Raw genomic sequence first — 16,303 nt, forward strand, 5'->3', positions numbered from 1 at the left:
CGCTGTGTGAGTGTTTTTGTCGGTGACACTTTGCTAGCGTACTTTGTTGTGTTGTTTGACGACTGCAGCCGCCAAAAACCGAGGGTTTTGTTCTTTGCTGGGACTTGGTAAATCCCGTAACCTTTGAAGTTTGTGAAACTCGGCTAGTGTGCAAGATGCCTGGTCGCAGTACTTTGTTTAGTTGTTTCAGACCTTGTGGTACGGATTCCCGACTGGAGGACTCGTGTCCGATACCTCCGGTTGGAACTCCCACGTATGAGCTCTATAGTAAGCATGGGCTAGGCCCAGTTACTTTTAACGATTACTGGATCAAATACACGAGAAAGGACGGCGACCTTCGTTGGCCACCTCATGGTAGCTTCGAGGCTCCGATTTTAGATAATCTAGAGATTAAATTGTTCGAAAGAAAGTCAAGGCCGGCCATGTTTGATGCCTTTCGGTTGTGGCGCAAAGAAGCCCGACAGAAAGAAATCAGACAGACTAAACGTAATCAGCGAGATAATGTTGCTACCATAGTGAAGAAAGCAGAGCAATTTCAGCATGATAAGGAGGTTAAGGATAAGGAAGTGTTTGACCGATTACAGCGTATGACTGTAGATAAATGTTACCCCGCTTTGCCTACGGAGTCGGAAAAGAAGGAAGAGTCAGTTGAGGATCCCTTAATGTCTTATCTTATGAAGTCGCCACCTCCGTACGTACAGGGTACCGCAGCTCCTGTGGTCCCTGCCGTACATATTCTTCCACCTATTCCTCCTCCGCCTGTTCCTCAACCTGCACCCGCCCTTCCGACTGTTCCTGCTCCTTTGCCTGTTTCTATCCCTACTGCTCCTCCGCTTCCACATACTCCTGTTCCCGCTACTGCTCCTGCTACTGCTCCTGTTTTGTTAACCCCTGCTGTTGCTACTGTTTCTACCCCTTCTCTTGTTAGTCCTGTATCGTATGCTTCTCCCTCTACTCGTAGTCGCAATTCTCCTCTTGCGGCTAGCTTCTTTCATTCGCTTGGACCTGTTCATGGGTCCGCTGGTTCTGATGGTCCTCAGAGACGTAGTCAGCTTCCTGGAAACAGAGAACGCGTTGCGTTATATAATATGGCGATGGGTTGGATGGTAAATCCTCTTAGGTGTCCACCCCGTGTTGTCCTCGATACATTTTGTCAATTCAATGTACCAACCCAGAGATATGTGTTTAATGAAATGTGCAAGTTCCTTTATGATCAAATAGCGGCCGATGCGCCTGACGAGGTGCTGACCGCCCTGTCTGATCTTCAGCTTCAGTTCGCAAATGGACTGATAGTGGATACTAATGTTCGACGTGCTGTTGAGCGGTTGCTATCTCTTCATCCCGCTCCGATACCTCATGCATTGTTTGTTGAAGATATTGAAAAACAACCAGATGAGTCTGGCCAATATCCTATGCGTGAAGTTCCACCGGTTTGGATGCCAGGTAACCCCGCAGCTGCCCCTCCGGTCCCGCCGTATTTCCAGAGAGTATGGATACATCTCCCATGGAAAAGATCGGAAGTGTTGCAGGTGAAGCAATCTTTGCCTGACCCCCGCAAAAATCCTGCAGGGTATTACAAAGAATTATCGCAGCTCGTAGATGCTACGGTAATGAATCTTGCCGATATCGACATGTTGTTTGGCAATGTCGTACCGCAACCGGTATGGGCTAAGATTCGTCAGGAAAATCACACAAACGAACTAGGTGGTGATTGGGCGGCCATTGTAGCGGCAGATGGGTTGCAAGTTGGTGGCGCTAAGCCTGAACAGTTGATTGCTGCTCTCCCTCAAAGAATAATAACATTAATGAAAACACTTATGCCAGCTATGAGAGTGAATTGGGACAAATTGTCAGCTTGCAGGCAGAAGAAGGATGAGAGTGTTTCCGACTTCTTTACGAGGTTCGAGGAAGCATTCATTGACCATAGTGGACAGGATATGGGTACCGAGGGTGGTCAGAGATTGTTTGTGGATAAATTTGTTTCGAATTTGTTGCCCGATTTGAGCAATAAATTGAAGAATTCGGAAAGTGCATGGGCCGTTTCTACTTCGGCTCAGATATTGGCTACGGCACAATACTATGAGAATAGAGAGAAAGAAGAGAACGACCGTGCTGATAAAAAGACGAAAGAGCTCAAAACTAAAGTGTTGTTGCAACAAGCGTATCCTCCGCGGTCAAATCAGAATAATTCGCAACAGAATAGGTCACAGCCACAATCGAACAGATCCCAAACTCGTAATGATTCCTCCTCCCAAAGATCCTCGTTAGGGTACAATCAATGTGCTTATTGTAGACAGGAGGGACACATTAAATTCAATTGCCCCGTTTTGAATGAACGTAACAATGGTAACTCATCTAGAGGAGGTCGTGGTGGTTCGCAGCAAACATCACGTGGTAGAGGTCGTGGTGCGCAGAATGATCGCTCAGACAACTCGTCTAATTCTAATAATTGTTTCGATCAACGTGGATCATCGCAAGGACGATCTGCGCAGTACAATGTAGACGATTATTACGTCGATCAGGGAACTGACGACAGTAATTACTAGGACAGCCATAGACAAGGAGAGGGAGTGGTATCAGTTCCGGTTGATCAGAGAGGGCCTTACGTCGCAGTTGCTACATCGGGCGTCGTTGAGCCTTTTCTGTTGGACACTGGTGCAGCGAAAAGTTCTATCATGCATTCGAAACTCCCTGGCGCGCCTTTGTCTGGCTTAACAAATGTTTCCGTTGGATTCTCTGGCGCCCCCGTTAGCAATCCAGTTTCGCGCCCTTTGCCCCTTAAAATTGGGCCGCGTGAGCTAGAAGCTCCGTTGATTTTGACTACGGGTTGTGGTGAAAATCTTTTGGGCCTGGATTTGCTTAAACGTTTGTACGCAACTTTGTATTGTTCTCCTGCGGGTGTAAAGCTTACGTTAGGAGAGAGGGTTGTCTCTCCTATGTATTTGTCCCTCGATAAGCTCCCACCGGAATTGAGTTCTCTTCCTGCGTCCTTGTGGGCAACAGGTCCAAATGACGTGGGCCTACTTGATATCTCCCCTTATGTTGTACAGCTGAAATCTAATGTGCGACTGCCACGTATTCCCCAATATCGTATCTCCCTTGATGGTGAACGAGCATTGTTGGCGATCATCTATGATTTAATCGAGAAAGATGTTATTGAAGAGACTCGGGGAAACGTGTGCAACAGCCCTGTGCTGCCCATTCTTAAACGTACTGATCCTTCAAAACCGCCTGTTTATCGCTTTGTTATCGATTTACGGGAGGTAAATAAAATTGTGGTTCCTCAATTTCCCGTTGTGCCTGACATCACGGCGCTACTGACTCTGATTCCAGCTTCTGCATCATGGTTTTGGGTGATTGACTTGAAAAATGCGTTTTTCAGCATCCCGATTGCCGAGGAGAGCAGGGACCTTTTCGGTTTCTCTCTCGGTGGACGTAGCTGCCGGTTCAAACGCGCTCCTCAGGGCTACTGTGAAAGTCCATCTATTTACAGCCAAGCCTTGAAGGGTCAACTGGACGCGTTTAGGTTGCCGGTCGGTGCGGCCTTGATCCAATACGTCGACGACTTATTGGTGGCTGCTGATACTCAGGACATTTGCAAAATTGCTACGGTGTCGTTGCTGCAACATCTCTGTGAGTTAAATCACAAGGTGTCACCTTCTAAACTCCAATATTGTTGTCAAGAGGTAACCTATCTAGGTCACTTATTGTCAAAGGAGGGAAGGAGATTGACCCCAGAGAGAATTGCAGCGATTGCGCGAATGGCTGTGCCAAAAACCCAAAGGGATGTGCGTGCCTTTCTAGGTATCACGTCGTACTGCAGGCAATGGATTCCTAATTCTTCATTGCTAGCGAAACCATTGGTGGCTCTTACGTGCAAGGATGTTTCAACTCCTTTACCATGGACGGAAGAATGTCAGAAAAGTTTTTCTGAACTGCGTGATTCATTGTGTTCGGCTCCTGTGTTGGGCACTCCTGACTACAGTAAGCCGTTTACGTTATATGTTCACGAGAGAGAGGGTTGTGCTTTGAGTGTTCTAACTCAACCTTTTGGTGGTAAGCAACGTCCATGTGCATATTTTTCCTCGACCTTGGACCCAGTAGCTAGAGCATTGCCGAGTTGTTTACGAGCAACAGCGGCAGCTGCGGTCTCCATCCGACAATCAGCAGGATTGGTCATGGATAATATGCTTACGGTGATGGTTCCGCATGCAGTCGATACTCTTTTGAATCGAACGAAAACTCAGCACTTGACGAGTGCGAGGTTGTCTGGGTACGAATTGACGCTCTTGGCAAGCCACATTCAGATAAAACGTTGTAACGTTCTGAACCCGGCAACTTTGTTACCAATTAGCACAGAGTCAGATGAAGTAGTAGAACATGACTGCTACTTGAGGACTGAAGAGGAAACAAAAGGTCGAGTGGACCTTAAAAACACCCCATTGGAAGATCCGGATGGTACTTTGTATGTGGATGGGTCATGTTTTAAGTTGCCGAATGGCGATGTGACTACTGCTTATGCTGTTGTAACATTGAATACTGTTGTTGAGACTGCAAGGTTGAATCAGAATTCTGCCCAAGCTGCGGAGCTGATTGCTCTTACTAGAGCGTGTGTGTTAGCGAAAGGAAAACGTGTGAATGTGTTTACCGACAGCCAATACGCGTTTGGTGTCGCTCACAGTTTTGGACGATTGTGGAGAGAGAGAGGTTTCTTGACGTCGCACGGTACGAAGATACAGCATGGCCAGCTTGTGAATGATCTTTTGGATGCATTGACTTTGCCTACGCAAATTGCGATTGTTAAGTGTAGTGCGCATCGCAAGGTGACGGATGATGTTGGTCGTGGTAATGCGTTTGCGGATGAGATTGCTAAGGAGACTGCCCGGAACCTTAGCACTCGAATGTATGTGACGAGTTCGGTTAGGTGGCCTACAGAATCAAGTATGTGTGAAGACACTATCGAAAGTGTGAAAGCAATTCAGAATGAGGTTACCGAGACTGAAAAGATGAAGTGGAAAGAAAGCACGGGAAAGTTGGATGCGAGTGGTTGTTGGATTGATTTGTCGGATCAGAAAAGATGGTTGTTGCCTGATGCGTATGTGCTGGCCGTTGTGACAATGGCACATGGGTTAGCACATATCAGCGCGAAAGGTATTTGCAAGTTGTTATCTCCTGTGTGGAAGAATGATGGTATTACGAAATGTGCTGAACGTCTGGTGAAGAATTGTATGGTGTGTATAATGTACAATCCTGGCAAAGGAACCCCAACTCCTCCTGGCAGTTTTGCTCCCCCTTCGTATCCCTTTGAGGTGATTCAACTGGACTTCATCCATATGGAGCGATGCAATAACCTGAAATACGTTTTAGTTGTGGTTTGCGCATTCTCCCGATGGATTGAGGCCTATCCTCTCAAAGACAACACTGCTTTGTCTACTGCGAAAATCCTACTGAAGGAATACTTTCCTCGGTATGGAATGCCTAGAGTCGTGTGGTCAGATAACGGAAGTGAGTTCGTTGAAAGTGTGATGAAGAGTGTGTGTAAGGGCCTTGGAATTAATCAGAAATTCCACAGCGCCAATCATCCTCAGTCAGCTGGATTGGTTGAAGGGTACAATGGCACCCTTAAACTAAAGTTAGCGAAGATTCAGGCTACGACTGGTCTTTCGTGGCCTGACGCTTTACCTTTAGCATTACTGTCAACGAGGGCGACTGTACACTCCCGAGTAGGGCTTAGTCCCTATGAAATAGTGTTCGGCCGTCCTGCGAATGTGTGGGGGGTTCCTAGGCCAGGAATGTTTTCTGATCTTGAGTACCCAATGTTGATCGATTATCTACATGACTTGACTGCTAAACTGAGGTTAATTCACCAACAGGTTTACGACGCATTGCCGACGCAGACGGAGGGTCCAGGCCACCAGCTCCAGCCCGGAGACTGGGTGGTGACAAGGAACTTTTCACGCAAAAATAACCTGGACCCGAGGTTCACCGGACCCTACCAAGTGCTCCTGGCCACGAGGACTGCCGTTCGTCTTGAGGGACGTAAGAATTGGGTGCATGCCACGCACACCAAAAGAGTCCCCATCCCTTTGCCAGCAGACCCGTGGGTAAGGAGAGGCATTGCGTCATCTGAAACAGAAACATTGCCGGCGTTTGTGCCTTTTAGCGACGCACAGCTTGTTGAAGAACCCTCAGCGCAGCAGAAAGACACTGTTGAACAATTAGCATCAAAAGACTCAAGACCAGAACACTCAACTGATCAGCAGGACGCTGTCTCTTCAACGGATCCTTTGTTTGACGAGCAGACACGTCCTGGGAAAACCCGATACTTTTTGCGATCTCGCACTAAGGACAAATAAAAAGATCTTGCCTTTCTGTATTGACAAGTGCATTATCCCGTTTCCGTGATCAGTTTTGAACATTTATATTACTGTAATTATTTTGTATATATATTGAGCTTCATTCCTTGTATTTTTGCTTTTACAGCTGAGAGACTTTTTGTTTTTGCATACATACATATTGTGCATTGAAGGCCGTAGGGCCGCGCGCGTACTTCCTTCTGGACAGTAGGTCTTGGCGCTAGGTTAAAGGCCGTCGGTTCCTGGGAACTCCTAGGGATTGACTATTGCTGCACAGAACGAAGTGCGTCAAGAAACGTTGCGGACGGTCGTAGGGAATGGCATTCTCGAAGCTGAATGATTTGGAGGGAGCTCAAGTCCACAGATTCAAGCTGCAGCAACTCAGTCGTACCAAATGTTTCATATTCCAACTGTTTGTATTGTTCTTGACTGCTTCTGCATTATTGGCGGGTGGGGTGTATTATACGATGTCTCACTTCTTACCTGCTACACCTACTTTTACTCCTGACTATAATCTTACCTCTACTGTTTCTCCTCATTCCTTTCACATGTTACCGGAACACGAGCAGGCTAGACGTGTAGAATTCCGCAACAATTCCTTTATTCAGCTCCTTCATCAGCATCAGTTAGTGGTTAACACTACCAATTGTTGGGTGTGTGGATTGATGCCACATACTACGGATAAGGGAATTCCATATCTGGTGTTACCGTATAGTTCCCAAGGGTCAGCTCGAGCATTTCAAACAATGTTTCGAAGCGCACTGGGTTTCCACCCCATTCGAGAACCACGTTCCCCCTACTCTGGTCCTACCTCGTATCAAAAACCTTTGTCGATAGCAATAGAGGATCTAGATAGTGAGATCTATGATTCTTCGCTTATTCCCGAAGAAGAGGTACAAGCCTATAGAGTCCTAAGTAGAGGTGAATATAGTGCGTTCACTAGTGAAAAGCAGCTTAAAAGCTTGCCTCCGATATGGGTCGTACCCCACACTGGAAATTTTTGTCTTATGGGTCGTGGCCGAAGATCGCAAGCCCGACTTGGAGCAAGTGCTTGCACTGAAAATTACATTCTGCCGATGTTCTCGTCCCCTGTGTTTCTGGCTGCCAAGGGTACATACTTCATCTGTTATGATCGTGCATACACATGGTTGCCCGCTGACTTCATGGGCTCATGTTTCATTGCAAATCTGTTGCCTCCGACGTTTACTGTAGATGCCGATTATCATAAGACTAGAGTTATACGAGGCGTAATTAGCGAAGAGGATACTGCCGGTCAAGAGGCAGGAGACTTTTTCAAGGGTTTCCTCCCGTTTTGGGGACCTATGGTCAATAGTAGGAACCTGAGACAGTTGACTCGGGTGGTAGAGTCGACAGCTAATATTACTGCCAGTGCCCTTGGTAATATCACCACAGAACTTCAGGCGGAGAGACTTATGACGTTACAAAACCGTATGGTTTTAGATGTCATCTTAGCAGATCGAGGTGGGGTATGTAAGGTGATCCATTCGAGCTGCTGCATTTTCATTCCAGATAATGCTCCTACTGTCTATCAAGCCATCTCGAGGTTGCATAAAATCTCCGAATCCATACACGTGGATGTAGGGGATTGGACGCTACTTGGGTGGTTTTGGGGCCTGATGTCGACTTGGGGTTGGAAGATTCTGATGATCATCGGAGTCGTTGTAGTGTTCCTGGTCACGTGTTGCCTTTGTGTGCAGTGTGGTCCTGCCTTATGTGGCCTCTGTGCTACAACGTGTATGAGACAACCACCTGTTACCAAGGGGACTCGGTTGGACAGAGCTATGCTGCAGCAACATCTCGATGGTCTGATGAATATCGAATATGATTCCGACTAGTGCTTGCCTACATGAGGGCAAAAGGAGCGTCTGAGGTTCCGTGACAATTGTAAGTGGTGTTTTCGACTCGCACGAATATGGTCGAGTCTGGTATCTATGAACCGCAAATGACGAGTTTAGTAAGTGTGCGTAGTTTCGCTGTGCTAACTTAAACCGTTCGTTTGTTATGTGGGTTTTTCATCTGTACCCACGGGTTCCATCTTAGGTACGGCATCCATTTTGTCTCTTGCCCTCAAGTAGCCAGCGAACGGACGTTGTCCGCTTCGCGACCCTGGGACTCCCAAGATATTTGTGGAAGACACATGTTCTTCGTGAGTTTCTTTATGATGAGGGGGTTGCTACTGTAAGGCAGATGGCGCCGCTCGAGGCTCATCTTGCCGCACGGACTTATTGTCTCAGCCGTGCATCTCATTAGGCACGTCCCTTTGATGCCTGTATCTCATGTTTCCTGATACCTCCCCTTTTACACCCTTTCCGATCTCCCCACTATCTCCGTCTTCCTCTGCACCTGTCCTTGTTCCTATTTCGATCTATTTTACTGCTGATTGGAATTTGCTAATGGTGGGAAGATGGTTTTTACAGTTGGGAAAAGCCAAATGTTTCCGCACTTATGTTCCGGACCTGATGTGTTTCAAAGTGACCAAAGCGACCCCTCTGGGGGATAATGATGGGAACCGGGTTGTAAACTTTTGTGTTCAATGTTATCCTATGGGTAAAAACTGTATAAAAGGAGCGATCCACAGAACCAATTTGAAGCAGTCTCCCCAAGTTGCACGTGGTGTACTTGTCGTGATCTCTGTGTTCCCTGCAGCAAATAAACCTTGAATCTTTGACGTCGAAGGAAGTGTCCCGTGTCTCTGTGATTCGTACGCCGGAGCAGGTTACCCACGAAGGTTTCAGGTGTTGTGCCCTGGCACCGCTGGGTCTTAAAGAACCCAGTCCTTCAATACAATGTGAAAGGCTTACTGTAGTCGGGAGTACCCAACACAGGAGCCGAACACAACGCATTGCGTAATTCGGAAAAGCTCTTCTGACATTCGTCAGTCCAAGGAATAGGATTTGGAGTATCCTTAACAGTAAGAGCTATCAAGGGCTTCGCTAGCAAAGAAAAATTAGAGATCCACTGTCTACAGTACGACGTAATACCCAAAAACGCACGTACTTCTCTTTGTGTCGTAGGCACACTCATTTTCGCAATAGCTTGAATTCTCTCTGGGGTCAGTTTCCTTCCCTCCTTCGATAAGAGGTGACCTAAGTAGGTTACTTCTTGTTGACAATATTGCAACTTGGAGAGAGAAACTTTGTGATGAAAATCAGGCAAGTGGCGTAACAATGACAAAGTGGCTTCCCTACAAATCTCTTCAGTATCAGCGGCAACTAACAAGTCATCAACATATTGAATAAGGGCTGCACCATCAGGTAAAACCAACAAATCAAGTTGTGTTTTCAAACCTTGGCTATAGATCGATGGACTCTCGCAATAGCCTTGAGGAGCGCGCTTAAAGCGGAAACTTCGTCCTCCTAAAGAGAATCCAAAGATGTCCCTACTCTCCATGGAAATCGGGATACTGAAGAAAGCATTCTTCAAGTCAATCACCGAAAACCATGTGGCAGTAGCCGGAATCAGGGTCAACAAAGCGGTGATATCAGGCACAACAGGAAATTGTGGAACAACAAGCTTGTTCACTTTGCGAAGATCAATGACAAACCTGTATACCGGAGGCTGTGAAGAAACAGTTCTCTTCAGAACAGGCAAAACGGGACTATTGCACACATTACCTCTCGTTTCCTCAATGACACCCTTTTCGATCAGATCATAAATAATCGCTAAAAGTACACGCTCACCATCACTCGAAATACGGTACTGTGGAATGCGCTGTAACTTAGCATTCGCCTTCAGTGTCACAGTATATGGGGGAATTTCCAGTAGGCCCACATCAATCGGACCAGTAGCCCACAATGAATCCGGTAAAGAAGACAATTCAGGTGGAAGACTATCTTTCGATATGTACATCGGAGAGATCACTCTCTCACTCAAGGTAAGATGTACTCCTAACAGAGAACAATACAGCGTCGCATACAATCTCTTCAATAAATCCAATCCCAACAGATTCTCATTACAACCTGTAGTCAAAAGAAGGGTTGCTTCGAACTTACGAGGTCCAACAGAAAGAGACAATGGAGCAGAAATTGGATTTGTAACCGGGGCGCCAGAAAAACCTACAGAAACATTATCAAAGCCAGCCCAAGGTGCGCCAGGGAGTTTAGAGTGAATAATAGAACTCTTTGTAGCACCAGTGTCTAGCAGAAAATTTTCTGACACACCTGATGCAATGACTTCAACATAGGGTCCACTCTGACCTACTTGAACTGAAACAACTCCCTCTCTTTGTCCATGGCTGTCTTAACAATCATTACCATTCGCTTCGTCACCTTCAACATAGTAATCATCCATATAGTACTGTGCTGTCCTACCAGACAAACCTTGCTGCAGATCAAAACTATTCATCGAATTTTGTGGAGCCAAAGAACGCGCATTCTGTCCGCGACCTCTACCTCTAGGCGCCTGTTGAGCACCTCGACCTCTCACACCAGAAGCACCATTCGTACGCTGTAACAAAACCAGACAACTATTCTTGTAATGGCCCTCTTCTTTGCAATACGCACACTGATTAGGCCCATACAGGAAACGCTGTTGAGAAGACTCGTTCCTTTGCGAGTTTCTCGAATATTGCTGAGGTTGCTGATAATCGCGCTGATTATTAGTATGGGGTGGATAAGCTTGTTGTAGAAGAACTTTAGTCTTCAATTCCTTAGTCTTCTTATCCGCTTTCTCTAACTCATCTTTGCGCCTATTTTCATAGTACTGGGCCGTAGCTAAAATCTGTGCTGACGTGGAAACAGCCCAAGCACTCTCGGAATCCTTCAACTTAGTGCACAACTCAGGAAGCAGATTATGCACGAATTTATCAACGAACAATCTCTGGCCACCCTCAGTAGCCATATCCTGACCACTATGATCTACAAAGGTCTCTTCAAACCGCGTGAAAAAGTCGGACACAGTCTCGTCTTTCTTCTGCTTACATGCAGACAACTTGTCCCAATTAACACGCACTTCGAGCATCAAAGTCTTCATGTAATTAATAATTCTACCAGGGAGTTGAGTAATAAGATCTTCAGGCTTAGCACCTCCAACTTGTCTATCATTTGCAGCACAATATTAATCATGTATCACCCAATTTATTATCATGATCCGTATGTCGAATCGTACTCCAGATAAGCTGTGGGACAACATTACCAAACAACATATCTATGTCGGCTAAATTCATGATACACGAACCCACAGTTTGAGTGAGCTCTTTATAATATCCCGCCGGATTTATGCACGGATCAGATAAAGTCTGCTTAATTGCCAAAACTTCAACACGCTTCCAAGGAACATGTACCCATACTCGCTGAAAGTGCGCAGCAACATTTTCATCAGTAGGTCTCCAAACTGGAGGAACCTCGCGCATCGGATATTGACGCGCTTTTCTCCTAACTGACGAATCAGGCTCAAACAATCGCTCAGAAGGGGCATTATTACGGAACGACAACAACGTCGCAATTGCTCTCTCAATGTCGAGGAGACTCTCAATGGTCCCTTTCGCAAACTCGGAACGCACTCAATACAACTCTTCAGGAGCTTTACCTCCTTTGTCAATCCATTGTTCATGGAGGAACACACACATCATTTCGAAGACGTACAGTTGCTTTGGTGCTTTCCATTAACGGAAAACATCCATAATACCCTCAAGATCATACTGGGAAGTATACGTAACCCATCTACGTGCCATGTGATCCAAAACTGTACGTTCATCTGTATCGGGCAATTGACTACGCGATTGTCTTTGCTCATTCACAGGAGACATACTCAATTGTCCCAACAAAGGAGACAGGAAACCAGAAAAAGCAGCAGTCATTCGCTGTCTAGTAGAAGGAGAAGATGGAAGAAAAAGGGAAGACGGAACAATAGTAGAAGAATCCAAAGTCGGAACAGAAGGAGTATCATAGACAGGCGTAGGAGTAGCAGACAAAGGGGGAGGCAAAGTTGGCGGCCCCTGAGGGGGCTGCGCCAAAGGAACAGTAGCCAACGGAAGAGGAGCTGGCTGTGGGGGAATTACAGGTGGCACAACAACTAGAGGTTGCACGACTACAACTGGTGGCGGTGGTGCCATAGCACTTTGTGCATAAGGGGGTGGCGAACTCAATAGATGCGACATTAAAGGATCTTTCGCAAGATCTTTCTTTTCTTACTGTTCTTTAGGCGGCAAAACTGGGTAGCATCTATCTACCGCTAACTTCTTCACCCTAAGAATCTGTTTGCTCTCTTGCTCTTCCTCATTATCCCTATACGCAACAGCAGCTTGCACCATTGACATACCTCGTTCTCGTTTATTCTTTTTCGCTAATTTAATTTCTTTCTGTTTGGCTTCTTTGCGCCATATGCGGAAAGAGTCAAACATTGCCGGCCGGGCTTTCTTCTTGAACAATTTCACTTCGAGATTATCTAAAATCTCAGCTTCAAAACTACCGTAACTGGGCCACTGTAGGACACCGTCTTTTCTTGTATATTTTACCCAGATCTCATTATAGCTAATAGGGCCCACACCATGCTTCACGTATAATTCATATGTAGGAGTTCCAATTGGAGGAACCGGACACAAATCCTCTAACCGGGAATCCTTAGAACAACCACAACCAAATATCTTTCCAAGTCTGCTAAGACCAGGCATCTTGCTCACTAGTCTAGCTTCAAACTACAAGGGAAATCTCAAAATGATAGTCTCCCGAATACACGAGTCCCTTGGCTTTGGGGCCTGCAGATACCAAATCAAAGCGATCCACTAAAGGGATACCAAAACAAACTAAGGACTAGGAGACGCTCCACTCATACTTAACTGAAATGTCGATGGCGTCACCGGAAGACCCGTCAATCGTCTCGCTCTACAAACATCTAAGGCTCCAAGACAGGGCGACAGTCAGGGCAGCAGTCCTTCGTAGCCGTTGGAAGGCGGGTAACCTCGCAGCAAAGACTTTCAGACCACGACGACATACAGGGGTCGATGAAGTGGTTGGCCTTCCTCCAGAATTTTCACACGAAGCTCTCCACGATCTTCGGGCTTGGACCGGTACCGCTGAAGTCGCCCTACGTTGGGCGCCAACTGAAGGACCGGGTTTTAGAACCCAGAGGCATCAGGGAAAACGCCCGATGCCTTCGAGTTCCCCTGCCTTGGCAAACAGAGACACTGGATACTTCTTGATGACGTCAAAGACCAAAGTTTATTGGTTGCAACCAGGAACAGAGAACTACGAAGCACAACACGGGTGGTTCGCTAGAGACTGCACAAATTCAATGAGCGGAGCATGGTCTTTTATGCCAAAAATCAAGCCTCAAGCAACATTCAAAATTAGCATTGGGTTCATACAAACTGACCAATAGAAATGTGAGATTTTGAAAGTAACGTATGACGACAATCCCACTTTCCGTTGTCCAGCCCACTAGAAATGACCAAGCACATTCCAATATTCCTGTTCGATCAGGCCAGACAAACCCATCATAAAACCACAACCCAAATCAGTGATTATGACTTAAAGGAAGGAGCAGAAACAGATTGGAAGCAAGATAGAAAGGTGGATGCAGTGTACCATAAACTTCGGCATGTCCTGCTCTATGATCTTTATCTGACCAGCTGCTTGACGAGGAACTGGCTCAGCGAGGTCAGCCTCGGGCAAGGGAGTCAGTTCGGCCAGTCATTCAGAAGTCAGCTAAGGTGTACGTGTCCCAAAGACTCGTTCGGCTGCAGTCATCGGCCTATGTGAGGGCAACCACACAAAATGGCTGCCGCACACAAAATGGAACCCGAAGGTTCAAACGAAATCCCTAAATGCGTAGTGTTCTCATTGGTCGATTAATGCGAAAACACTCGTACACACTACACTCGTGATTTGCGGTCCGCTGACACCAAAATCGTCTATTTCCGTCGATCTTTATTGAACGGGTTCGGACCACCGAACCTCACCCACAAACTGCGGAACTACAATGGTGCCCCCCTACATTTCCCTGCACCATGTGGCAGGCACCGCATGGTGCCTGTCATGTAGTGTAGGGAAATGTCAAAGGTGCATTTTTAGCATTGCAGCGGGTGCTGCAGCGGGTGCTGCAGCGGGTGCTGCAGCTGCGACAGCTGTGGTCGCAGCAGGTGCTGTGGCGAGTAGAATGCCTATCCTGTCCTGGCGTTTTTATCCATCAGCAAACTCCTAACTGTGATAACGTGGTTGTTTGCATTAGTAAAAAGAAAAGACAAGGTGTAACATATAACACAGAACAACTAGGGAGCTGTGTGGGTGCATGCAATAACTCTGAACTCTGGCAGGAATCCATTAAAAATCGTTAAACAACAAATCCTTGAAGTTATCTTGAAAGTGAGTGGCATCAAAAACATTTTGATTATTATCTTTAAAATGTACTTATGAGGCCTGTAGATGAACTCTGAGAGTTTCTGAGAGCTCCAACATATAAACCTCTAGGCCACCTGCAGGACTAAATACGTGCATGTCAAAGATCTTTTTTTTATTGATCTCTGTAGGACATCAATGGGGGCCAGTGCTATAACCAAGGAATGTTGTTCCAGGTAGGGACAGGATGTTTCAAGCATGAGAAATTGAAAACTTACAGTTATCAGAAGACACTTTGGCCAAGAAGTCGGCAATTGGGGCCTTACTGCAAAATAGAACCCAGTCAGCGGTATCTAGGTTCGCCATAACTCCAGGATAGCCCAAAAACTCTTTAGGCAAGTCCCACACTTGGAGATCTGTGGCCATATCACATACAATGAGCACTAGAGGTGCTAATTTAACACACAATCGTTTCCACAGTTTTGGTCTGGATTGTGTCCTAAATAGTGAAGAAGCTGGAGTAGAAATATATTACGACCTTAGAACAGCAGTAAATGGTTGCTTGCCACTAGAAATGTAAAGATATTTGTTGTTTTTGGTTGGAAATGTAGAAGCATTTCTTGACATACCTAAAGTAAAAAAGTAGAACATAGCACAATGTGCACAATGTAACGTAACACAATTAAAATAGAGGACACAAAAAAACAGTCAAGAAAGAATGCGACACCACTGTAGTACAATACACCATCACATTGCAATAATGCAGCACATAAATACAGCAGCAGAAAATGCAACAGAGTACATCATCACTACAACAAAACACTACACAATAAATATACACACATATTATTGTCATACATCACCATCTCCAGAAATTCGTTTTCATAACACAATGGTAACATTTACTAGCAAAAAGCACTGCCTTAACTTACTGTAAAATGTTACTGGTTGAGGGTGGATGGAACCCTACTCAAGCTGCAACCACAATCCTTGTCCGGGTGAGGCAGAAGTGATGAATCGTTAATGTTAACTGACAATTGCCTCAATCAATTTTCACTATCACAAGCAATTTACAATAATATTTTTTTGATGAAAACTGGTTAAGTCGAAAAACGTGAAATTTCATACTGCATTGTTAAAGCATGCAGAAGTGTTTGCAAAATGGAAATGTGAAAGAGAAATCTTAACTATTTACCTAATCATGAAATCACGTGTTTTGAGAAATTAAACCTAATTAAGATAGAAAGTGTAGTGACAATAACTTCTAAAAAGTGTCAAAATGAAATAATGTCTGCATAATAAAGCACCTGAAATGATTAAAATGCTTTTTTTAGAAATAGTCGATAGTATGTAAACCTGATGCTTATTCTAACGTTATGTGATAAAAACGTGAACTCCAGAATGATACGTTAATATTTGTTTTGAAAATGATAAACATGCAAATGATAATCTTCGTAGTGTCTAATATTGACATATAGCCTTTAAAGAAGAATAATGATTGAATTAATTAAGAAAATCGAAATACTTATATTAATGTGTGTTTTGTACTAATCATAATGAGGTATTGATTCAGTGAAATTTCATGTAGGCCTCAGATGCTTTTATCTTTTTCTTGCTCAAAAAGCAGAATCTAGTAGTCACTTTAGAAGCTGT

The sequence above is a fragment of the Lissotriton vulgaris genome, chromosome 3_1, assembly GCF_964263255.1.
Source record: "Lissotriton vulgaris chromosome 3_1, aLisVul1.2, whole genome shotgun sequence".
Classification (NCBI taxonomy): domain Eukaryota; kingdom Metazoa; phylum Chordata; class Amphibia; order Caudata; family Salamandridae; genus Lissotriton; species Lissotriton vulgaris.